The sequence below is a fragment of the Artemia sp. Qi Xiang Cuo genome, chromosome 8 (assembly GCF_049724085.1).
Source record: "Artemia sp. Qi Xiang Cuo chromosome 8, ASM4972408v1, whole genome shotgun sequence".
NCBI lineage: Eukaryota > Metazoa > Arthropoda > Branchiopoda > Anostraca > Artemiidae > Artemia > Artemia sp. Qi Xiang Cuo.
The window spans coordinates 41,113,179-41,140,213 of NC_142801.1; the positions used below are offsets into that span (position 1 = coordinate 41,113,179).

Sequence of the window (27,035 nt, forward strand, 5' to 3'; positions counted from 1 at the left end):
AACCCTTGCCCTGAGGGCTGTAAGGGCGGGGGGTTGTTATCCTCAAAGACCTAATATGCTGAATTTTCAACTACGTTGAACAAAATGGCTATTTCAAAATTTTGATTGTCAATAATTTCTCTTCAATAGCCTGATTCAGTGCATAAACAAGCCAAGTCCATGCTGCACACTAACTTGTTGCAAAAACTAGCCAGCTTGTGACTTGATGCAAAAATGGACTAGTCTTGACTCAGTTCAAAAATGAGCTAAGCCCAAGTTGGGGACTGACTTGATGCAAAAACGAATCTGTCCTGGCTTGGTGCAAAAATGAGCCAATTCTCTATTCTGTACAAAATTGAGCTAATCCCTGAATTTGTGAAAACAAGTAATGGTCCAAGCTGTGTACTGCCTTTGTGCAAAATGAGTTGTGTCTTAGCTTGGTGGGAGAAAAAACGTGAATTCCTAAATCATTGCAAAAATAAATTAAGCTCTGACTGGAATGAACTAAGTCAAAGCTTTTGATTGAATTGGTACAAAAACGAACCAATCCAAGCTTGGTGAAAAATTTGAGCCAACTTTATATCATGTGCAAACACAAGCAGATTTCAGATTCAGTGAATGGGAGCTTTAGTTCAATTTGTAAACTGACTTGGTATAAATATGAGCTAAGTTTTAACTTGCTTTAAAACAAGCAAAGTCCAAGCTGTGGAATTTAGATGTGATCCAGGAACAAGCTAATTACTGACTAAGTGTAACAGCAAGCTAAGTCCTGAATTGTTCCAAACCCAGCCAAGTCTTGATTTTCAGGGGCACCAGTTCACAAAAATACAGTAGAGGGATGGGGGTGTAAGAATGTAATGGTAAATATTTGGGGAGGACAATTTTGCTGTTTTTCCCATTTTTGCAATGAAAACAATGAGAAGAGTGGATTTTTTCATCAAAATATAAAAAAGGTATTCGTTAAAATATAGGAAGAGGCAAAAAGTAAAGGGGGGGGGGGGGTACATGTACCTCCAAAAACGATCTAAGTCCCAATTTGGTGCAAAAATAGCTTGTTGGTGTAATCAGTTTTAGGGGCCAAATCAAAGTGAGGACCATCAGCAAGGGATAAAGGCCTGAGGAAGTAAAAGGAGGATAGGTAAAGACCCAGAAAAGCTGGCTATGGCTATTATGTAAGTATGTATAAACAAACAGCTTTTAAAGAATTGGTTATGACCTTCTGGATGACCTGGGCCCCAGGGGGTTTTGCTGACCCCGGGGTTTTAATATCTGATGGTTGCACTATTTTTAACAAAATGGTCACCTCAAATTTTTATTGGATGGGTTTATCCGTCCGTAAAACCCAAAGTCGTAGAGGGCAGGAGGGGCTAGTTGCCCTCCAATCTTTTTTGACTCTGAGAAAATAAACTACAAATTTTAATTTCCATTCAAATGAACCCTCTCTGAAGTGTATACGAGCATCCCTTTCATAAGAATCACATACAGCCCCAGGACATAGCTTACAATGCTATAACTATTTTGAAAAAAATGGCTCTCAAAGTTCTTATCGGTTGGGTTTGAGGAAAATAGGGCGTGGAAAGGAGGGCTAGTTGCACTCCGATCTCTTTTGATTCTTAAAAAGTGAACAAGAACTTTCAATTTCCAATCTTCTGAGCCCTCTCCGAAGTTTATACGAGCATACCTTCCATAAGAACCATATATGCCCCCAGAGCAATACTTACAACGCCTGCCCCGGGCCCTGGGGGGGTGTCGACACAGGAGTTTTTCTTATCAGACCTTTGAACTATTTTTAACGCAATGGCCATACGTAAAGGAGTTTTTGTTATAGCCTATATGATATTTGAACTATTTTGAACAAAATGGCTACCTCAAATTTTTTATCGATGCATTTTGGGGAAAAGGGCTTGGGGGGCTAGTTGCCTTCCGATCACTTTTGACTCTTAAAAAGGGCACTAGAACTCTCGATTTCCAATTGAATGAGCCCCCTTTGAAGTTTAGACGACGACCCCTTCTATATGAAGTGCCTCTGGGAAAAATAAATAAATTGAGTGGAAGGGGGGGGGGCTAACTGCCCTCTAATCACTTTTGACTCTTTAAGAAGTGAATTACAACTTTCAATTTAAAATCTAATGTGCACTCTATGACGTTTGTACGAGCATCCCTACCATAACCACCATATAGGCCCCGAGGGCATAATTTCCCACCCCTACCTCTGGGCCCGGGGGGGGGGCTGTGTCGACACTGCTTTTTTGTTATCTGAACTTTGAACTATTTTAAACAAAATATCAATATGAAAATGTTTATCTGATTTTTTTAGGGCGTGGAGGGGGGGGGGGCTAGTTGCCCTCTTTTGATCTCTTTTGACCCTTAAAAAGTGAACAAGAACTTTCAATTTCCAATGAAATGAGCCCTCTCCGAAGTTTATACGAGCATCCCTTCCGTAAGGACTATATATGCCCCTAGAGCATTACTCATAACGCCTGACTCCAGGCCCTGGGGTTTTTCGTCGACACAGGAATTTTTTTTATCTGACCTTTTAACTATTTTTAATGAAATGGCTATTATAAAAATTTTATCGGCTGGGCTTGGGGAAAAAAGGGTGTGTGGGGGGGGGGCTTGGGGTCCTCAGCTATTTTTTGATCTTAAAAATTAAATTTTAAATGTTAATTTTGAATCACATGAGCCATCTCTCTGACCTTTAGACATGCATTCTATTAATAAGAACTACATGCGATCACCGAGAAATACTTACACTGTTTACCCCCGGAGCCCGGGGAGGTGTTTTTGTTATCATAATTTTTGAACAATTTCCAAAAAACTGGCTCAAAATTTCAGCGGAAATCTCAAAATTTGTAGCGGATGGGTTTGGGGAAAAAGGGTGAGGAGGGGGGACTACTTGCCCTTAACTCTCTTGACTCTTAAAAATTGAACTAGAACTTTCAATTTCCAATCAAATGAGCCTTCTATGAAGTTTATACGGGCATCCCTTCCATAAGAACCATTCATGTCTTTAGGGCATAACTTAAAACCCCTTCCCCTATGCCCTGGGGGGTTGTATTGACATCGGAGTTTTTCTTATCCGACCTTTGAACTATTTATTAACAAGATGTCTATCTTAAAATTATCATCTGATGGGTTTGGACTCTAAAAATGTGAACTAGAACTTTCAATTTCCAATCAAATTAGTCCTCTTTGAAGTTAATACGAGCATCCCTTCCATAAGACCCATATATGCCCCCAGGGCATAACTTACAACGCCTACCCCCAGGCCCTGGGTGGTTGTGTTGACACTGGAGTTTTTATTATATGATCTTTGAAATATTTTTAACAAAATGGCTATCTCAAAACTTTTATCGGATGTATTTGGGAATAAAGGGTTTGGGGGGGGGGAGCTGGTTACCTTCCGATATCTTTTGGTGCTTAAAAAAAGAACTGGAACTTTCAATTTCCAATCAAATAAGCCCTCTCTTAAGTTTTTATGAGCATTCCTTCCATAAGAACCATATATGCCCCCAGGGAATAACTTATAACCCTTGCCCTGGAGACTGTGGGGAGAGTCTCCTGCTCAAACATATAATTTCCAGAACTTTCAATTGCGTTGAACAAAATGGCTATCTCAAAATTTTGATTGGATGTGCTTCGGGAAATGGTGGGCGTGGAAGGGGTGTTATTTACCTTCCAATCACTTTTGACTATTAAAAAGGGAACTAGCCTTTTAAATTTCTAATCGAATGAGCCCTTTCTGAAGTTTATACGACAACCTTTTCTATATGAACCTTATATGCCTCAGGGCATAACTAACAACCTTTGCCCTGAGGGCTGTAAGGGTGGGGGGTTGTCATCCTCAAAGACCTAATTTCCAGAACTTTCAACTACGTTGAACAAAATGGCTATTTCAAAATTTTGATTGGATGTGTTTGGGGAAAAGATGGGCATGAGAGGGGGTTAGTTGCCCAGCTTGCCCTCTAATCACTTTCGACTATTAAAAAGGGCACTAGCCCTTTGAATTTCCAATCGAATAAGCCCTTTTTGAATTTTCCATGACAAAGCTTTCTATAAAAACCTTATATGCCCCCAGGGCATAACTTACAACCCTTGCCCTGAGGGTTGGGGGGGAGTTTCCTCCTCAAAAACATAATTCCTATCTGGAAATCAACTACGCTAAACAAAATGGCTATCTCAAAATTTGTATTGGATGTGTTTTGGGAACTGGTGGGCGTGGAAGGGGTGTTAGTTGCCTTCCAATTACTTTTGACCCTTAAAAAGGGCACTAGAACTCTCGATTTTCAATCGAATTAGCCCCCTTTGAAGTTTCTTCGACGACCCCTTCCATATGAAGTGCCTCTGGGGAAAAAAATAATAATAAAATATTGGAGCCACATGGCCTTTACTATTGGGGAACTGGTGGTCGTGGAAGGGGTGTTAGTTGCCTTCCAATCACTTTCGACTATTAAAAAGGGCACTAGCCCTTTCAATTTCCAATCGAATGAGTCCTTTTTGAAGTTTCCACAACAAAGGTTTCTATAAGAACCATATATGCCCCCAGGGTATAACTTATAACCCTTGCCCTGAAGACTTTGGGGGGAGTGTCCTGCTCAAACATATAATTTCCAGAACTTTCAACTACGTTGAACAAAATGGCTATATCAAAATTTTGAATGGATGTGTTTGGGGAAATGGTGGGCATGGAAGGGGTTTTAGTTGCCTTCCTATCACTTTCGACTATTAAAAAGGGATCTAGCCATTTAAATTTCCAATCGAATGAGCCCTTTCTGAAGTTTCTACGACAACGCTTTCTATAAAAACCTTATATGCCCCAGGGCATAACTTACAACATTTGCCCTGAGAGCTGTAAGGGCGGGAGGTTGTTATCCTCAAAGACCTAATATCCTGAATTTTCAACTACGTTGAACAAAATGACTATCTCAAAATTTTGATTGGATGTGTTTGGGGAAAAGATGGGCATGAGAGGGGGGTTAGTTGCCCTCCAATCACTTTCGTCTATTAAAAAGGGTACTAGCTCTTTGAATTTCCTATCACATGAGTCCTTTTTGAAGTTTCTATGACAAAGCTTTCTATAAAAACCTTATATGCCCCAAGGGCATAACTTACAACCCTTGCCCTGAGGGTTGGGGGGGAGTCTCCTCTTCAAAAACATAATGCCTACCTGGAAATCAACTACGCTAAACAAAATGGCTATCTCAAAATTTGTATTGGATGTGTTTTGGGAACTGGTGGGCGTGGAAGGGGTGTTAGTTGCCTTCCAATCACTTTTGACTCTTAAAAAGGGCACTAGAACTCTCGATTTCCAATCGAAGTAGCCCCCTTTGAAGTTTCTACGACGACCCTTTCCATATGAATTGCCCTGCTCTAAAGGAAAAAATAATAAATAGTACATTGTTCCAACATCATTCTTATATGCCCTCAGGGCATAACTTAAAACCCTAGCCCTTACTGAAAAAAAATGTGCATTGTCAATTTAATATACATATGCTGATATTTATTCCCTAAAATCTTAATTAATTTTTAATTTCTTAAAGTTACAAAAGTGAAAATATTTCAAAGAATTGTTTTCAGTAAAGCGCCAGTGACGCAGTAGGTTTTAGGCTTCTGCAGTGAGACGATACCCAAACTCTTGTTTGTAGTTATTTTTATTCGATTCAAACTTGATTTGCATATTCAATTTAAGTTTCACTCGTTTTAAGATTTATTCATTCATTTACATTAATATATATTGTATGTTTTGTTCGCATTGATTGTTTATTTAATTTCTGTTCGTTTTAAGTTTCATTTATACTTTAATAGCAAAATATTTGTTTTCGTTTTAAGCTAGATGTTCATATTCAATCTAAGCATTACTCGCTTTTATTCATTTATATTATTACTTGTCGTATGTTTTTTGCTATGATTGTTTATTTAATTTCTGTTCGTTTTGGGTTTCATTTATTCTTTAATATTAATTTCTGGTCGTTTTGAGTTTGAATTTTAACATGTATTTGTATCTCCTGAGGTTAAGTTTAAAATGGCATTTACTTTTCTTTGAAAAACTTATTTTGCGGAAAGTTTTTTTAATTAATTTTTGTTCGTTTTTGATTGCAAAAAGTTTCAAGTTTTTTTTGGCATGGGGGGGGGGGGTGCTTACTGTCCGATTATTATTGACTTTAAAAAACGGATCTATAAATTTAAATTTAAATCGAATGAGGCTTTTATCAAAGTCTATACGATTACCTCTTTGATAAAAACCTTATATACGGTATGAACAATAGACAGCTTGCATAACCTGTGGACAGCGATTAAAAAAAGTTAATGGATTGAGAAAGAAACTCAATCAAGAGGGTTTTGACCATTTCACTTGCTGGAACAAAGAGATCACGACTGTTTGGACTTGGCCTAAATAGGAATTTGTGCGCCCAAATAATATTGCATCTATCACAGAGTATGTATTTTAACCTTATAATTGGATAATTATAATAGATTTCTTATCTGTTCTTCCCATACAAAACCCCTTCCCATAAGTTATAAACCCCCCTTAATAAGTGATGCCCCAGGGCATAACTTACAATGCGTACCCCTGGGCCCTGGTGGGCTGTGTCGACACCGGAGTTTTCGTTATCAGAACTTTGAACTATTTTAACAAAATGTCTATCTTAAAATTTTTATCTGATGTATTGAGGGCGTGGAGGAGGGAGAGGGGCTAGTTGCCCTTCAATCTCTTTTACTCTGAAAAAGTGAACAAGAACTTTCAATTTACAATCACACGAGCCCTCTCTAAAGTTTATGCGATCATTCTTCCATAAGAAATAATATGAAGGATTCGGAGAATCCTTAAATTTCAACCCTTGCCCTGAGGGCTTTGGGGGAGTTGTAATCCTCAAAGACCTAATTTCCAGAACTTAAAACTATGTTTAATAAAATGGCTGTCTTAAAACTTTGATTGGATGTGTTTGGGGAAAAGATGGGCGTGAGAGGGGGGTTAGTTGCCCTCAAATCACTTTCGACTATTACAAAGGGCACTAGCCCTCGGAATTTCCAATTGAATGAGCCTTTTTTGAAGTTTCTACGACACCGCCTTCTATAAAAACCTTATATGCCCCCCAGGGCAGAACTTAAAACCGTTTCCCTGGCGGCTTAAGGAGATCGTTCTCCTCAAAAAGACGATTTCCAGCTGAGAAAAAACTACACTAAACAAGACGGCTGTCTAAACGTTTCCATGAAATGTATTGGGGTAAATAATGGGCGTGGGGGGGGGGCTAGGTGCCCTACCGTCACTTTCGAAAGGCAAAAAGGGAATTATCCCTTTGTAATTTCAGCCAAGTGTTCCAGCTTCTAAGTTTATAAAAAGAAGCCTTATTTAAGACCCATACATAACCCTATGTCAGAACTTAAAACTCTTGCCGAGGGTTGTGGGGGAGTGTCCTCCTCAAAAATGTATTTTCTATCTGGAAATCAGCTACACTGAACAAAATGGCTATCTCAAAAGTTTGATTGGATTTGTGGGGGGAAAGGATTGGTGTCGGGGGGGGGGGAGATGGCCTCCAATGAATTTCGACTATTAAAAAGGGCGCAAACCCATTAATTTCCAATCAAATGAGTCTGTTTTGAAGTTTCTACGACAACGCCTTTTATAAAAACCTTAAATGCCCCCAGGGCATAACTTAAAACCTTTGCCCTGAGGGTTGTGGGGGGCTAGTTGCCCTCCAATCACTTTCGACTATTAAAAAGTGCACTATCCCTTTTAATTTCCAATCGAAAGAAACTTTTTTGAAGTTTCTACAGCAAAGCATTCTATAAAAACCTTATATGCCCACAGGGCATAGCTTAAAATCCTTGACCTGAGGGTTCTGGGGGAATTTCCTCCTCAAAAACATATTTTCTATCTGGAAATCAGCTACACTGAACAAAATAGCTATCTCAAAAGTTTGATTGGTTGTCCTTGGGGAAACTCTTGGCGTAGGGGGGGGGGATATCTTGCCCCAAAACAATTCTGACTATTAAAAAGGGCGCAAACCCACTAATTTCAAAATAAATGAGTCTGCTTTGAAGTTTCTACGGCAGAGCCTTAAATAAAAACCTTACATATCCCAAGGGCATAACTTAAAGCCATTGCCCTGAGGGTTGTGGGGGAGTGTGCTCCTCAAAAACATATTTTCTATCTGGAAATCAACTACGCTGAACAAAATGGCTATCTCAGAATTTTGATTGGATGTGTCTGGGGAAATAATGGGCGTGGGGGGGGGGCTAGTTTCACTCCAATCACTTTCAACTATTAAAAAGGGCATTAGCCCTTTAATTTCCAATCGAATGAGCCTTTTTGAAGTTTCTACGACAATGGCTCCTATAAAACCTTATATGCCCCCAGGGCATATCTTAAAACCCTTGCCCTTAAGGATGTGGGGGAGTGTCCTCCTCAAAAACATATTTTCTATCTGGAAATTAATTACGCTGAACAAAATGGCTATCTCAGAATTTTGACTGGATGTGTCTGGGGAAATGATGGGCGTGGGGGGGGGCTAGTTACCCTCCAATCATTTTCGACTGTTAAAAAGGGCACTAGCCCTTTAATTTCCAGTCGAATGAGCATGTTTTGAAGTTTCTACGACAACACCTTCTATAAAAACCTTATATGTCCCCAGGGCATAACTTCAAACCCTGGCCCCGAGGGTTGTGGGGGATTATCCTCCTCAAAAACATATTTTCTATCTGGGAATCAACTACGCTGAACAAAATGGCTATATCAAAATTTTGATTGGATGTGTTTGGGGGAATGATGGACGTGGGGGGGTCTAGTTGCCGTCCAATCAATTGGGACTATTAAAAAGAGCAATAACCCTTTAATTTCCAATCGAATGAGCCTGTTTTGAAGTTTCAACGATAACGCATTCTATATATACCTTATATGCCCCCAGGGCATAACTTAAAACCCTTGCCCTGAGGGTTTTGGGGGAGTGTCCACCTCAAAAATATATTTTATATGTGGAAATCAACTACGCTGAACAAAATGGCTATCTGAAAAGTTTGATTGGATGTGTTTGGGGAAATGATGGGCGTTTGGGGAAAAGGGCACTAGCTCTTTAATTTCCAATTGAATTAGCCTGTTTTGAAGTTTATACGACACCGCCTTCTATAAAAACCTTATATGCCCCCAGGGCATAACTTAAAACCCTTGCCCTGAGGGTTGGGGGGGGGGGGGGGTATCCTCCTCAAAAATATATTTTCTATCTGGAAATCAACTACGGTGAACAAAATGGCTATCTCAAAATTTTGATTGGATGTGTTTGGGGAAATGATGGGCGTGTGGGGGGGTTTGAGGAGGGGGGCTAGTTACACTCCAATCACTTTCAACTATGAAAAAGGGCACTATCTCTTTAATTTCCAATTGAATGAGCCTGTTTCGAAGTTTCTACGACAACGCCTTCTATAAAAACCTTATATGCCCCCAGGGCATAACTTAAAACCCTTGCCCTGAGGGTTGTGGGGGGTGTCCGCATAAAAATCATATTTTCTTTCTGGAAAACGACTCCGATCATCAAAAGACCTATCACAAAGTTGGGATGGGATGTGTTTGGGGGAATGATGGGCGTGGGGGGGGGGCTCTGTTCCCTTCCATAATTGTTGACTATTAGAAAGGGAACTAAAACTCTCGATTTTCAATCGAATGAACCCCCTTTGAAGTTTCTACGACGACCCCTTCCATATGAAGTGCCTCTGGGAGAAAAAAAAAAAAATCAGAGGCAACGCTGTGTTGCCTATAGTAAAGGCCATACGGCTCCAATGTTTTATTATTATTATTATTTTAATAATAAAACATTGGAGCCGTATGGCCTTTACTATAAGCAACGCTACAGCGTTGCCTCTGATTTTTTTTTTCCCAGAGGCACTTCATATGGAAGGGGTCGTCGTAGAGGCTTCAAAGGGGTCTCATTCGATTGGAAATCGAGAGTTCTAGAGCCCTTTTTAATAGTCAAAAAGGATTGGAGGGCAACTAGCCCCCCCCCCCTCACGCACATCATTCCCCCAAACACATCCAATCAAAATTTTGAGATAGCCATTTTGTTCAGCGTAAGTGATTTCCAGTTAGAAAATATATTTTTGAGGAGGATACTCCCCCACAACCCTCAGGGCAAGGGTTTTAAGATATTCCCTGGGGGCATATAGGTTTTTATAGAAGGAGTTGTCGTAGAAACTTCAAAACAGGCTCATTCGATTGGAAATTAAAGAGCTAGTGCCCTTTTTAATAGTCGAAAGTGATTGGAGTGTCACTAGCCCCCCTCCCCCCCCCTCATTCCCATTATTTCCCCAAAGGTGTTGTCATAGAAACTTCAAAAAAGGCTCTTTTGATTAGAAATTCAAAGGGATAGTGCCCTTTTTAATAGTCAAAAGTGATTGGATGGCAATTAGCCCCCCCCCCCTACGCTCATCATTCCCCCAAACACATCCAATCAAAATTTTGAGATAGCCATTTTTGTTCAGCGTAGTTGATTTCCAGATAGAAAATATATTTTTGAGGAGGACACTCCCCAACAACCCTCAGGGCAAAGCTTTTAAGTTATGCCCTGGGGGCATATAAGGTTTTTATAGAAGGCGTTGTCGTAGAAACTTCAAAAAAGGCTCCCTCGATTGGAAATTCAAAGGGATAGTGCCTTTTTTAATAGTAGAAAGTGATTGGAGGGCAAGTAGCCCCCCCCCCATGCCCATCACTACCCCAAACACATTCAATCAAACTTTTGTGATTGCCATTTTGTTCAGTGTAGATGATTTCCAGATAGAAATTATGTTTTTGAGGAGGACACTCCACTACGAACCTCAAGACAAGAGTTTTAAGTTATGGCCTGGGGGCATATAAGGTTTTTATAGAAGGTGTTGTCGTGGAAACTTCAAAACAGGCACATTCAATTGGAAATTTAAAGGGCTAGTGCCCTTTTTAATAGTCTAAAGTGATTGGAGGGCAACTAGCAACCCCCCCCCCCACGCCCATCATTTCCCCACACCTATTTCCTAAAACCATTGATATTGCTATTTGGTTCAGCAGAGATGATTTTAAGATAGGCAATATTTTTTTGAGAAGAAAAATCTTGCACAGTCCCCATGACAAGGATTTTAAATTACTCCATGGGGGCTTCTAAGGTTTTTATCGAAGGCGTTGCAGAAACTTCAAAACAGGCTCATTCGATTGGAAATTAAAGAGCTAGTGCCCTTTTTAATAGTCGAAAGTGATTGGAGTGTCACTAGCCCCCCTCCCCCCCCTCATTCCCATTATTTCCCCAAAGGTGTTGTCATAGAAACTTCAAAAAAGGCTCATTTGATTGGAAATTCAAAGGGATAGTGCCCTTTTTAATAGTCAAAAGTGATTGGAGGGCAACTAGCCCCCCACGCCCATCATTCCCCCAAACACATCCAATCAAAATTTTGAGATAGCCATTTTTGTTCAGCGTACTTGATTTCCAGATTGAAAATATGTTTTTGTGGAGGACACTCCCCCACAACCCTCAGGGTAAAGGTTTTCAACTATGCCCTGGGGGCATATAAGGTTTTTATAGAAGGCGTTGTCGTAGAAACTTCAAAACAGGTTCATTCGATTGGAAATTAAAGGGCTAGTGCCCTTTTTAATAGTCGAAAGTGATTGGAGGGCAAGTAGCCCCCCCCCCATGCCCATCACTTCCCCAAACACATTCAATCAAAGTTTTGAGATAGCCATTTTGTTCAGTGTAGCTGATTTCCAGATAGAAAATATGTTTTTGAGGAGGACACTCCCCCACAACCCTCAGGGCAAGAGTTGTAAGTTATGGCCTGGGGGCATATAAGGTTTTTTATAGAAGGCGTTGTCGTAGAAACTTCAAAACAGGCACATTCAATTGGAAATTTAAGGGGCTAGTGCCCTTTTTAATAGTCGAAAGTGATTGGAGGGCAACTAGCAACCCCCCCCCCCCCCCACGCCCATTATTCCGCCAAACACATCCAATCAAAATTTTAAGATAGCAATTTTTTTCGGCGTAGTTGATTTCCAGATAGAAAATATGTTTTTGAGGAGGACAATCCCCCACAACCCTCAGGGCAAGGGTTTTAAGTTATGCCCTGGGGGCATATAAGGTTTTTATAGAAGGCGTCGTAGAAACTTCAAAACAGGCTCATTCAATTGGAAATTAAAGAGATAGTGCCCTTTGTAATAGTAGAAAGTGATTTGAGGGCAACTAACCTCCCTCTCACGCCCACCTTTTCCCCAAACACATCCAATCAAAATTTTAAGACAGCCATTTTATTAAATGTAGTTTTAAGTTCTGGAAATTAGGTCTTTGAGGATTACAACTCCCCTAAATCCCTCAGGGCAAGGGTTGTAATTTAAGGATTCTCCGAATCCTTCATATTATTTCTTATGGAAGGGATGCTCGTATAAACTTTAGAGAGGGCTCTTTTGATTTAAATTTGAAAGTTCTTGTTCACTTTTTAAGAGTCAAAAGAGATTGAAGGACAACTAGCCCCTCCCCCTCCTCCAGGCCCTAAATGCATCACATAGAAATTTTAAGATACACATTTTGTTAAAATATTTTAAAGATCTGATAACAAAAAACTCCAGAGTCGAAACAGCCCACCAGGGCCCAGGGGTAGGCGTTGTAAGTTATGGCCTGGGGCATAACTTACTGAGGGGGGTTTATAACTTATGGGAAGGGGTTTTGTATGGGAAGAACACATAGGAAATCAATTATAATTATCCAATTATAAGGTTAAAATACATTCTCTGTGATAGATGCAAAATTGCTTTGGCACACAAATTCCTATTAAGGTCAATTCTAAACAGTCGTCATCCCTTTGTGTCAGCAAGTGAAATGGTCTAAACCCCCTTATTGGAGCTATTTTTACAATCCATTCATTGTTGTCAATCGCTGTCCAGAAGTTATGCAAGCTGTCTATTGTTCATATATAAGGTTTTTATCAAAGAGGTAATCGTATATACTTAGATAAAAGCCTCATTCAATTTAAATTGAAAGTTATAGATCCTTTTTTTAAATTAAAAAATAATCCGACAGTAAGCACCCCCCCCCCCATTCCAAAAAAAACTTGAAACTTTTTGCAACCAAAAACGAACAAAAATTAATTTAAAATAACTTTCCGAAAAATACGTTTTTCAAATAAAAGTAAAGGCCATTTTAAATTTAACCCCAGGAGATACAAATACCTTTTAAATTTAAAACTCAAAACGACCAGAAATTACTATTAAAGAATAAATGAAACCCAAAAGGAACAGAAATTAAATAAACAATCATAGCAAAAAAAACATACAAGTAATAATATAAATTAATAAATAGATCTTAAAGCGAGTAATGCTTGGATTGAATATGAAAATAAAGCTTAAAATGAAAACAAATATTTTGCTATTGAAGTATAAATGAAACTTAAAACGAACAGAAATTAAATAAACAATCAATGCGAACAAACATACAGTATATATTAATGTAAATAAATAAATAAATTTTAAAACGAGTGAAACTTAAATTGAACATGCAAATCAAGTTTGAATCGAATAAAAATAACTACAGACAAGAGTTTGGGTATCGTATCACTGCAGAAGCCTGAAACCTACTGCGTCATTGGCGCTTTACTGAAGACGAATTATATTGCAAAGGTTTTCTTTTGTACTTAATATTGTAAATAAATATTAAAATTACAGTAAAATTTTGAACTAATGAGCTTTTAGCAATTAATATCATTATGCATCAAATCCTCAGTTTAATTTATTAGTTCTTTTCAAGATTGGTCAAGACAAATATAGTTTCACTACAAGCAAAATTTGGATACTGCCCCCTTCTTTAACAGTAAAAACCTAAAGCCTTCTGCATCATTGGTGCTTCACTGAAAACGAATTACTTGTATATTACAAATTTATTATTTTCCAGTTCTTACAGCATTGAAAATAAAAATAAAAATTACAGGGAAAAAAATCTTGAACTGATGGATCTTTCAACAATTAATATCATTATATATCTAATATTCAATTTGATTTTGTTTATACTTTTCAAGACTGTTCAAGACTCATATAGTTTTGCCTTTTTTTTTAATTCTGCCATTTTTTGTAACTAATCGTGTTAGTTTGTTATGAAAACATTCTATGGCTTCTAGGCATTTCTATTTTAACGGAAAACTGCACCTTAAACTTTGTGGAACATGCATTTTCTTGCATGAAACACCAAAATATAATAAAATGTCAAGTGTCGGAGTGTTCCACCACTCGCAAGCAAGTGCCATTGGTATTTCTGAATCCGCATGGTCAATATAGGGAGTGAAGGGTAGGCTAATACTCATAGCAGCCCCATTCCGTCATGGGATGGTTCACATTTTTAACACCTGGCGTCCGGACTATCATATAATCTACCAGGCATACAACTACCTCAAATCAGTGTTAATGAATTAATGAAACCCAAAACGAAAAAAAATTAAAACAGATATTAGAGTCAAACTCAAAACGAGCATAAATTATTGTGAGTAGGGTTCACAACCCCTATGCTTTCTATAAGCCAGAATATAATTTGTACTTTACTGAAAAAAAAATTCAAATGAGTTTACTAAAAAAAATGTGCATTGTCAATTTAATATATGGGTGATTATGGGTTGGGCCATTTCCTCCTCCGGTGTAAGCAACTCTCTCATTTAAGGGGATCAATTATCCAGGATGGGGAAGATAGGCTGCTTTGTGAGTTAATGAGGTCTAAGACTCCCCGTTATATTGTGGCAGTAGGAAATTTTGTATTGATGGGAAGGATGTCAAATGAAGTGTAATTTTTCTTTAGTAAATGTCTTTTTTGTATATGGCTTTAGTTGGCTTTTAAATACAGATTATTATTATTATTATTATACATATGCTGGTATTCATTCCCTAAAATCTTGATTAATTTTGGTTTCTTAAAGTTACAAAAGTGAAAATATTTCAAAGAATTGTTTTCAGTAAATCGCCAATGACGCAGTAGGTTTTAGGCTTCTGTAGTGATACGATACCCAAACTCTTGTTTGTAGTTATTTTTATTCGATTCAGACTTGATTTGCATATTCAATTTAAGTTTCACTCGTTATAAGATGTATTAATTTATTTACATTAATATATACTAAGTGTTTGTTCGCATTGATTCTTTATTTAATTTCTATTCGTTTTAAGTATCGTTTATACTTTAATAGGAAAAAATTGTTTTCGTTTTAAGCTTGATTTTCACATTCAATCCAACCATTGCTCGCTTTAAGATTTATTTATTCATTAATATTATTACTTGTTGTATGTTTTTTTTTTGCTATGATTGTTTATTTAATTTCTGTTCGTTTTGGGTTTCATTTATTCTTTGATAGTAATTTCTGGTCGTTTTGGGTTTTAACAGGTATTTGTATCTCCTGAGCTTAAGTTTAAAATGGCCTTTACTTTTCTTTGAAAAACGTATTTTTCGGAAAGTTTTTTTTTTAATTAATAATAATAAAACATTGGAGCCGTATGGCCTTTACTATAGGCAACGCTTTATAGCGTTGCCTCTGGTAATCTCATTCCTACAATAAGACTTAATACAGTAAGACATTTGTGATTCCGTATGGTCTTTTATTGAATTAATTTCATAATCGGACTTGAAAATAGTTCACCTTGAACTTGGATTATATTATTTGACCTACATATTAGATTAAACTACTACATATATATTTTATTGGAATACTGGTCTGTCCCTGGCTGTTATAATTAGATTGCTCAATGACCAATCGAAATAGGAAGATTATTTTAAATTCGTTGCTGAACTTTGTCACCAGATCCATGCTTGATGGTGCGAAAATTGATCTGATTCTCGGAAAAACTGTGTTTTTTTTTATCATGGTACTTGAAAATAGTTCACCTTGAGCTTGGATTATATTTTTTGACATACATATTAGATTGACCTACTACATATTTATTTGCTAAAGAGTTTTTGTATAAGGAGCTGAATATTCAGAGCTGATGTGTGAAACGTGCGAAAGATGAAGATAATGTATTTGACATATGTAAACACTTAAATCAGGCGGCAAAGGATAATCTGCCAGTTTCCACGTTTGCTATATTCTCGCCTTCCGAAACCCCAACAATGCAGTCTCGGCTACTTTAGTCTCGAAAGTTAATGGACTCTCTCGGAAAATTGACAGCTTTTTAGAGAATACGATGCATTCAGGCCCTGTTTGGCCAGCTAGAATTGATACCAACGTAACAATTAACCCTGCCCCAGCTCCTACGTTTGCCGTTGTACTAAAGAACTGTCCTACAAACCTGACCTAACCTAATGCTCGTAAGGACTTTGTCGACAAACTTTGCACTGAGGCCTCAGGTGAAATAACTGAACTTAAAAAATCGGCTTCAGGATGGAAACTTGTTGTTAAGTCAAAGCGTGCAGCGAACAAAATTGCCGAGAATACTAAGAACATCACCTCAGGTATCTCGGTGAGTGTGAAATCCCTACTGGTTTATAGGGATCCTGAAAGGCGTACCGATCGAATACGATCAAAATCAAGTCAAATCTCTTATACCAAACTGCGTGAAAGTTTCACAGTGCGGAAAGTCCCGAGTGTTCAAGGCAAGGCCGTATCCAGGGGGGGGGGTCACCCGGTTTGACACCCCCCCCCCTCTGAAATTTTTGACCGAGTCGAAAATTAGTATAAAAAATACCTGTAAAAACAAAACCTTACCTGAAAAAAAATACGCTCCCACACTAAATACTATTGCATTTTGTGGGTTAACGGTTCTGATCAGCTTACGCAATTAGGTAACCGTAGGTAACCCCATGTTCACTTGACCTTGCATAGTAAATTAGGGTTAATAATATGCGTTCTGATCAGCTTACGCAAGTAGGTAACCCCATGCTCACCTGACCTTGCATAGTAAATTAGGGTTAATAATATGCGCTCTGATCAGCTTACGCAATTAGATAGCCCCAAGTTCACCTGACCTTTCATAGTAAATTAAGATTAATGGGCGCTCGAGGTATGGTATAAGAGAGTGCAAGATTGTCAGTTCAGTTCAGTTCAATTTCGGCCTTGGATAAGAGAAGAGCGATTTTCAACATGAAGAGGAAATGTGACATTACGTCGTTTTTCGCGCCCAAGCGGACCAGGGATGTTTCTGAAAGATTAACGGGACGTCTGCGGAGCATTCATTTACACATGTGGATCTGAAGGGCACTGGAGCCATCGTTGAAGCTTCTGAATCACGCACACTGGAACCAACCATGACGCAACACGCACTTGCACCAACCCAGTCTTTGTCGTTGTTTGCAAATGACATAGGTCGTTTTGTCAACAAATCATCCAGTCTCGATGCAAATTCTAAACTTCGTTTGCTGAAGAGCCCTTGGACTCCAGATATCTCCTACATTTTTCCAGTATCCGAAAAACGGAAGCTGAAGTTTCAGTTAACTTGGCTCGCTCGTTTCAGTTGGTTGTCCTCTCCGTCTGAGGACGCTGCTTTTTGCAGATTTGTTCCGGTATCAGAGAGGCCTACTTGTGCTGTGTCTTCGCTTCAGGCATGCGACGCTACCTTTTTTCCAAATGTTTTTCTTCTTCTGGCTGTTCTTGCGACGTTACCTGTTAGTAGAAAGGCCTCCATTGATCGTGACGGGACTCCTAATATGGGCATAGAGTCCCTAGGGAGAACACGTGGTTAATGGGGTCAATGACCTAAATTTCCAAAGGTCGATTTATTTGCTGTTTTGGCCAAGTGCACGCAAGACCTAACGGAATAGGAAACAGTTAGATCACGTGTTTCCTTCTCAGCCAATCAGCGAGTCGGACACATATCATTTCTCAGCCAATCAGATACCCACCCCTGCTGCCATCTACAATTTAGTCTAACTCTGTCAGCACACCAAATATGGGCATAGCCTCCCTAGGGAGAACACGTGGTTAATCAAAGTGGGTCAATGACCTAAATTTCCAAAGGTCGATTTATTTGCTGTTGTTGTTGTTTTGGCCAAGTGCATGCTCGAGGCGAATGTTATGAGTTTCCAGAAATAGGAAACAGTTAGATCACGAGTGACAGATGATGTCATGGTTGATTGATGTGGCACGAAAGGGGAACTAATTTGTTGTTTCTACTGTGAATTATTGATTCACGAAAGGGGAATTAATTTATTGTTTCCATGGAGAATTGTCTCCAGGACGAAGTTTACTAGTATCTTTGGAGTTCGACCAGAATTGTTTCCGGGGCAAAGTTTATTAATATCTGACAGGTGAAGGCAAGGTTAATTGTAACTCCGGCGAATGTTTTGATCTTAGAGATGAAGAGTTTAACACGGGAATCAGGTTTCTTAGTAATTTCAAATGTGACAGCGCAGAGATGCCAAAAACAAAAGGAACACGCTGAAATTACGTTTAGGGGTTATTTGGGCGAAACAGTTTTAGACATTTTAGGAAATTATTTCGGTAAAACAGTTAGAAATATTTTAAAAGATGATTTTAGAACATGTTTTAGAAGAGAAATTGAGGGTGAAACTCTGTGATCGTTATAATACACAAGTTCCATTTAAACAGTGTCGTGTGGTCCTCTACCCCAACCCCAAAGGGTTCCGATCCCCCATCACAACCCTGATGGGCCCCCCCCCCCCGGTGCCCCAAAGGACCACCCGGCCCCCCAAGGGACCCCGGGCTCCCAAAGGGTCCCCTCCCCATTTTTTAATACTTTTTTAAGGCTTTATTATATCTTTTCAGAGCAAGTTATTTTCTTAATGTTCCTCCTAAACCCATTTTACAAGTTGAAGTACTTATCTTTTTCAACCAAAACTATACTTTACAGCTTTTAGGATACCTCAACACCAAGAAATACTTTTCAAAGACCATTTCAGAGCTAGTTACTTTCTTTATGTCCCTCCTAAACCCATTTTAAAAGTTGAGGTACTTAACTTTTTCATACACAACTATGGATTACATCTTGTATTATGCCTCAACACCAAGATATAATTTCCAACGAATATTTAATAGCAGTATATTTTCTTTGTATCCCCTTAAAAACCAATTTTAAAATCTGAAGTAATTATATCATTCACACAAAATAATACTTTACCTCTTTTAGTATACCTCAACACCGATAAATGATTTTCGAATAATATTTCAGTGAAAGTTACTTTCTTATTGTCCCTCCTAAACCCATTTTCCAAGTTAAAGTACTTATCTTCCTCACCCAAAACTATACTGTACAGCTTTTTGGATACCTCAACACCAACAATTGCTTTTCAAAGACAATTTCAGAGAAATTTGCTTTCTTATTGTCTCAACTCAACACATTTATAATGTTTAATTTCTTATCATTTTCACAAACATCTAAACTATACAGCTTTTAGTATACATCAACACAAAGAAGTACTATTCAAATAGAATTTCAGAAAACGTTTATTTCTTAATTTCCTTCTTAAACTAATTTTATAACTCTAATTAATTATCTCTGTCCCAAACAACTATACTTTATATCTTTTATTATACATTAAGACGTATATGTAAATTTCTAACAACATATTTGATCATTTTAAAGTCTTTGTGTCCCTACAATTCCAATTTTCAATGTTGTCTGAATTAACTATTTCTAACAACAAAAAGACTTACTGAAAAATGTAGCCATAATCACAAATCATTACTTTTCAATTACAATATAAGAGAACGTTACAGTATTAGTGTTCTATATAAACCAATTTTAAAAGGTTAAGTAATTATCTTTTCACTCAAAACTCTACTTTACAGCTTTTTGATAACGAAAAAAAAATAAATAAATTTAAAATTCCAAATAAGAGCAAGTTACATTCTTAATGTCCCCTCCTAAACCCATTTTACAAGTTGAAGTACTTATCTTTTTCACCCACAACTATACTTTACAGTTTTTAGGATACCTCAACACCAAGAATTACTTTTCAAAAACCATTTCAGAGCAAGTTACTTTCTTAATGTTACTCCTAAACCCATTTAACAACTTGAAGTACTTGTTTTTTTCATCCACAACTATACTGTACAGTTTTTATGATACCTTAACACCAAGAATTACTTTTCAAAGACCATTTCAGATCAAGTTACTTTCTTATTTTTCCTTCTAAAAACATTTTCCAACTAATTATCATTTTCACCCACAACAATACAGCTTTTAGTATGCCTCCAAACCAAGAAACAATTGACAAAGACCAATTCAGAGCACGGTACTTTCTTAATGTCACAACTAACATCCAATTCAAAGTTGAAGTAATTATCTTTTCACCATACACTATACTATACATCTTGTAGAAGACCTCAACACCAAGAAATACTTTTTTAAGACCATGTCAGATCAAGGTACTTTCTGAATGTCCCTCCAAAACTCATTTTTCAACTTGAAGTACCTATCTTTTCACCAAAACCTATACTTTACATCTTGAAATATGCCTCAAAACCAAGAAATAATTTCAAAATACCTTGTCAGAACACTTTACTTTCTTAATGTCACTATTAAACACATTTTATAAGGCTAATTACTTATGTTTTACCCCCAAAACTATACTTTATATCTTTTAGTATACCTCAACACCAAGAAGTACTTTTCTAAGACCATTTCAGAGCAAGTCAATGTCTTAATGTCCCTCTTAAAACCAATTTAAAACTTGAAGAATTTATATTTTTAACACACACCTATACATTACATATTTTATTAGGCCAAAACAAAACGAAATACATTCAAAATGCAATTTAAGTGCAAGATATATTCCTTGTGTCCCCTTCAAGACCCATTTTACAAGCTGAATTAGTAATATCATACAACCAAAACTAAGATTAGCAGCTTTTAAGATCCATCGACACCGATAAATGATTTTCAAAGACTATTTCAGAGCACAATGGTTTCTTAATGTCCCTCCTAACCCATTTTCCAAGTTGAAGTACTTATCTTTCTCACCCAAAACTATACTTTACATCTTTTTGTATAACTCAAAACCAAGACATGCTTTTCAAAGACCAGATCAGAGCAAGTTGCTGTCTTATTTTCTCTCCTAAACACATTTTATAAGTTTAAGTACTTATTTTTTTCACACAAAACTATAATTTACAGCTTTTAGGATACCTCAACAACAATAAATACTTATCAAATTGCTTTTCATATCTCTTTAATTTCTTTTTTTCCTTCATAAACTCATTTTATAAGTCTAATCAATTATCTCTCTCCCCAACAACTATTCTTTATAGCTTTTAGGATACCTCAACACCCAGAAGTAATTTTCTAACACCTTATCAGAGAAAGTTAATGTATTAATGTCCCTCCTAAACCAATTTTATAGGTTGAAGTACTTATCTTTTTCATCCACAACTATACTATACAGCTTTTAGGATACCTCAAGACGAAGAAATACTTTCCAAAGACCATAGCAGAGCAAGTTGCTTTCTTAATGTCCCTTCTAAACCCATTTTACAAGTTGAATGTACTTATCTTTTTCACCCAAAACTATACATTACATCTTTTAGTATGCCTCAACCCCAACAAATAATTTCAAAATTATATTTAAGAGCAGTTTATTTTCTTAATATCCCCATCTAAGCCCATTTTAAAATTTTAATTAAATATATCTTCCACCAAAAATTATACTTTGCAGCTCTTAGTATACATCAACACCGAGAAATACTTTTCAAAGACTATTTCAGTGCACGTTGCTTTCTTAATGTCCCTCCTAAACCCATTTTCCAAGTTGAAGTACTGATCTTTTTCACCCACAACTATACATTACACGTTTTAGGATACCTCAACACCAAGAAATACTTTTCAAAGACCAGTTCAGAGCAAGTTACTTTCTTAATGTCCCTCCTAAACCCATTTTACAAGTTGAAGTACTTATCTTTTTCACCCAAAACTATACTTTACAGCTTTTAGGATACCTCAAAACCGAGAAATAATTTTCAAAGACTATTTCAGAGCAAGTTGGTTTCTTAATGTCCCTCCTAAACCCATTTTAAAAGTTGAATTACTTATCTACCTCACCCACAAGTATACTTTACAGCTTTTAGGATACCTCAACACCAAGAAATACTTTTTAAAGACCATTTCAGAGCAAGTTACTTTTTTAATGTCCCTCCTAAACCCATTTTACAAGTTGAAGTACTTATCTTTTTCACCCAAAACTATACTTTACAGCTTTTAGGATACCTCAACACCAAGAAGTACTCTTCAAAGAACAGATCAGTTCAATTTACATTATTAAGGTCCCTCATAAACCATATTTCAAACGATTATTTATAATATTTTTCACCAACCCATTGACTGTAAAGCTTTTGTTTTAAAAAGTAAACAGTAATAATAGAAAAATAACTTTACATTTAACGTTTCATTAATTAATTAAAATAAACCCAAACAGTACACCCAGAACTACCTTTAAAAATCAGAAAAACCAACACATTACACGCATTTGGGTAAAAGACTACAACGAATTACGTTTCAAAGACCATTTAAGAGCAAGTTACATTCTTAATGTCCCTCCTAAACCCATTTTCCAAGTTGAAGTACTTATCTTTTTCACCCAAAACTATACTTTACAGTTTTTAGGATACCTCAAAACCGAGAAATAATTTTCAAAGACTAGTTCAGAACACGTTGGTTTCTTAATGTCCCTCCTAAACCCATTTTCCAATTTGAAGGACTTATCTTTCTCACCAACAACAATACTTTACATGTTTTATGATTCCTAAACACCAATAAATAAATTTCTAAGGCAATTTCAGATCAAGTTATATTCTTAATGTACCTCCTAAGAACATGTTAAATCTTTAAGTACTTATCTCTTTCACAAACAACTATACTTTACAGCTTTTACGATGCCTCAACACCAAGAATTACTTTTCAAAGACCATTTCAGAGCAATTCCTATTCTCTATGTCCCCTCATAAGCCCTTTTCACAACTTGAGGTACTTAGCCTTTTGACCCAAAACTACTAAGTTGCTTTTTGGATACCTCTACAACAAGAAATTTTTTCCAAAGAAATATTCATTGACCATTATTTTATGAATTTATCTCCTAAACCCATTTTGCAATTTGATGTAATTATCATTTTCACAAACTATTTAACTTAACTGCTTTTAGGATACCTTAAGACCAAGAAATACTTTCCAATGACCATTTCAGAGCAATTTCTTTTCTTAATGTCCCTCCTAAACTCATTTTACAAGTTGAATGTACTTATCTTTTTCACCCAAAACTATACTTTACAGCTTTTAGGATACCTCAACACCAAGAAGTACTCTTCAAAGATCATATCAGTGCAAGTTATATTCATAAGGATCTTCCTACTCAAATTTTAAAAGTTTATTTAGTTAAATTTTTAAATAAAAAATTAACTTTAATTATTTAGGCTAACTAAAGAACAATAAAAAAGTTTAAAATAACTTTACAGTGAAAATTTCATTATTAATGTCACACCTACAAACAATTTACAAGTTGAAGTACTTATCTATTCTAAACACAAAAATACTTTACAGCTTTTAAGATACCTTACCACCAAGAAATACTTTACAAAGACCATTTCAGAGCAAGTTATTTTCTTAATCTCCCTCCTAAACCCATTTTACAAGTTGAAGTACTTATCTTTTTCACCCAAAACTATACTTTACAGCTTTTAGGATACCTAAAAACCAAGAAATACTTTTCAAACACCATTTCAGAGCAAGTTACTTTCTTAATGTCTCTCCTAAACCCATTTTACAATTTCAAGTACTTATTTTTTTCACCCAAAACTATACAGCTTTTAGCACACCTCAATACCAATAAATACTTATCAATGACCATATCAGAGCAAGGTACTTTCTTAATGTTACTCCTAAACTCATTTTAAAACTAGAAGTAATTATCTTTTTCACAATAAACTATACTTTACAGCTTTTAGTAGAACTCAACACCAAGAAATACTTTTTAAAGACCATTTCAGATCAAGGTATATTCTTACTGGCGCTAACAAGACAATTGTTCAAAATGTATTTACTATCTTTTTCACAAACAACATCAATTTAAATCTTGAAATATGTCTCAACCACGAGAAATAATTTCAAAAGGCAATTTTAGAGCAGGATAAAGTACTTATATCCCAACAAACCCCAAAATAAAACGATAAAGACCTTTTAAAAGTCACCACCCAGTAAACTTTACAGCTATTGGGTACCTCAATACCAAGAAATACGTTTCAAAGACCAGATCAGAGCACGATACAGTTTTAATTTCCCTCCTAAACCCATTTTACAAGTTAAAGTACTTATCTTTTTCACCCAAAACTATACTTTACAGCTTTTAAGATACCTCAAAACCGAGAAATACTTTTCAAAGACTATTTCAGAGCAAGTTGCTTTCTTAATGTCCCTCCTAAACTCATTTTCCAAGTTGAAGTACTTATCTTTCTCACCAACGACTATACTTTACAGGTTTGAGGATTCCTCAACACCAATAAATTCATTACTAAGACTATTACAGTGAACGTCATTATCTGATTGTCCCTCCTAAGCCAAATTTTAAACTTTAAGCACTTAACTATTTAACAAACAACTATACTTGACATCTTTTAGGATACCTAAACACAGATAAATAATCTTCAAAGACTATTTAATAGCAAGTTGTTTTATTAATGTTCCTCCTAAACCCATTATCTAAGTAGAAGTACTTATCTTTCTCACCCACAAGTATACTATACAGGTTTTAGGATACCTCAAAACCAAGAAATACTTTTCAAATACCAGTTCAGAGCAAGTTACTTTTTTAATGTCCCTCCTAAACCCATTTTACAAGTTGAAGTACTTATCTTTTTCACCCAAAACTATACTTTACAGCTTTTAGGATACCTGAACACCAAGAAATACTTTTCAAAGACCAGTTGAGAGCAGGTTACTTTCTTAATGCCCCTCCTAAACCCATATCACAAGTTGAAGTACGTACGTTTTTCACCCAAAACTATACTTTACAGCTTTTAGGATGCTTCATAACCATCAAATACTTTTCAAAGACAGTTGAAGAGCACGTTGTTTTCTTAATGTCAATCCTAAACCCATTTTACAACTATAAGTAATTATCTTTTCGATCCACAAGTATACTTTACAGGTTTTAGGATAACTCAATACCAAGAAATACTTTTCAAAGACCAGTTCAGAGCAAGTTACTTTCTTAATGTCCCACCTAAACCCATTTTACAAGTTGAAGTACTTATCTTTTTCACCAAAAACTATACTTTACAGCATTTAAGATGCCTCAAAACAAAGAATTATGTTTAAAAGGACATTTAAGATAAATATTCTTTCGTTATGTCCCTACTACCCCCCTTTTACTAGTTGAATTACTTATCATATTTACCCACAACAATACAGATTTTATAATACATAAATACAAATAGATAAAGTTAAAATTAAATTTCAGATATAGGTACTTTCTTAATTTCACTAATAAGCCCAAATTTAAACTTTAATTACTTATATATTTAACCAAAAAATTTACTATACATATTTTAGGATACCTCAAAACCAAGAAGTAATCTTCAAAGACTAGTTCAGAGCACGTTGCTTTCTTAATTTCCATCCTAAACCCATTTTCCAAGTAGAAGTACTTATCTTTCTCACCCACAACTATACTTTACAGCTTTTATTATACCTCAACACCAAGAAATACTTTACAAATACCAGTTCAGAGCAGGTTAATTTGTTAATGTCCCTCCTACACCCATATCACAAGTTGAAGTACGTACGTTTTTCACCCAACACTATACTTTACAGCTTTTAGAATACTTCATTACCATCAAATACTTTTAAAAGACCGTGTCAGAGCAAGTTATATTTTTATTATCACTCCTAAAACCATTTTCCAACTTGAAGTCCTTATCTTTTTGACTCAAAACTACTTAACAGCTTTTAGGATACCTCAACACCAAGAAATACTTTTCAAAGACCATTTCAGAGCAAGTTATTTTCTTAATATCACTCCTAAACTCATTTTCCATGTTGATGTACTTATGTTTTTCAACAACAACTTAACTTTAAAGATTTTGGATACCTCAACACAAATAATTAATGTTCAAAGAAAATTTCATTGCAACTTCTGGTCATTAGGTACCTCCTCCAACACTTGGCCATCTTTATTGACTAATATTAGATACCACCCCGTATCCATTTATTATCTTAGAACACCGTAACACCAAGAAATTCTTTTCAACGATCATTTCTGGATAATTTGCATTCTTAATGTCCCCTCCTAAACTCATTTTCAAACCTTAAGTACTTATTTTTTTCTCCCAAAACTTTACTTTACAGCTTTATGGTTTCCTCAATAAATATAAATAATTGTCAACAATAATGTCAGGGAAAGTTACAGTCTGAATTTCCCTCAGAAACCCATGGTCCAAGCTAAAGTGCAAATCTATTTCAACCACAAGTTTAGTGTACAGCATTTAAGATATCTCAAAACCAAGAAAAACTTTTCAACGACCATTTAAGAGCACGTAAATTTCCGAATGTCCCTCATATACCCATATTCCAAGTTGAAGTACTTATCTTTTTCACCCAAAACTATACTTTACAGCTTTTAGGATACATCAACACCAACAAATACCTTTCAAAAGAACATTTAATAGCAAGTTACTTTCTTATTGTCACTCCAAAACTTATTTTCCAAGTTTAAGTTATTATCTTTTTCTACAACATATATACTTTAATTCTTGTAGGATTACTCAACAACTATTATTTCTTTACATATACCATTTCAGAGCACTTTACTTTCTTACTGTCCCTTTTAAGGTCATTATACAAGTTGAATTACTTATCTTTTTCATTCACAATTTTACTTAACAGCTTTTAGTGCACCTCAATAACAAGATATAATTTCCAAAGACCATTTCAGTGCCTGTTACCTTCTTAATATTCCTTCTAAGCCCATTTTACAAGATGTAGTACTTATCTTTTTCACCCACAACTTTACTCTACAGCTTATAGGTTACCTCAATACCAAGAATTACTTTCCAAGGACCATTTCAGAGCAAGTTACTTTCTTAATGTCCCTCCTAAACCCATTTTAGAAGTTGAAGTACTTATCTTTTTCACCCAAAACTATACTTTA

General features: G+C 36.3%; 1 protein-coding gene across 1 annotated transcript in view; it reads left to right on the forward strand.

The window, feature by feature from the left end:
* The window catches only part of PIP4K (phosphatidylinositol 5-phosphate 4-kinase), a 120,981-nt gene that overhangs the window by 16,789 nt on the left and 77,157 nt on the right, over positions 1 to 27,035 (forward strand). The gene's annotated exons all lie outside the window — the stretch shown is intronic.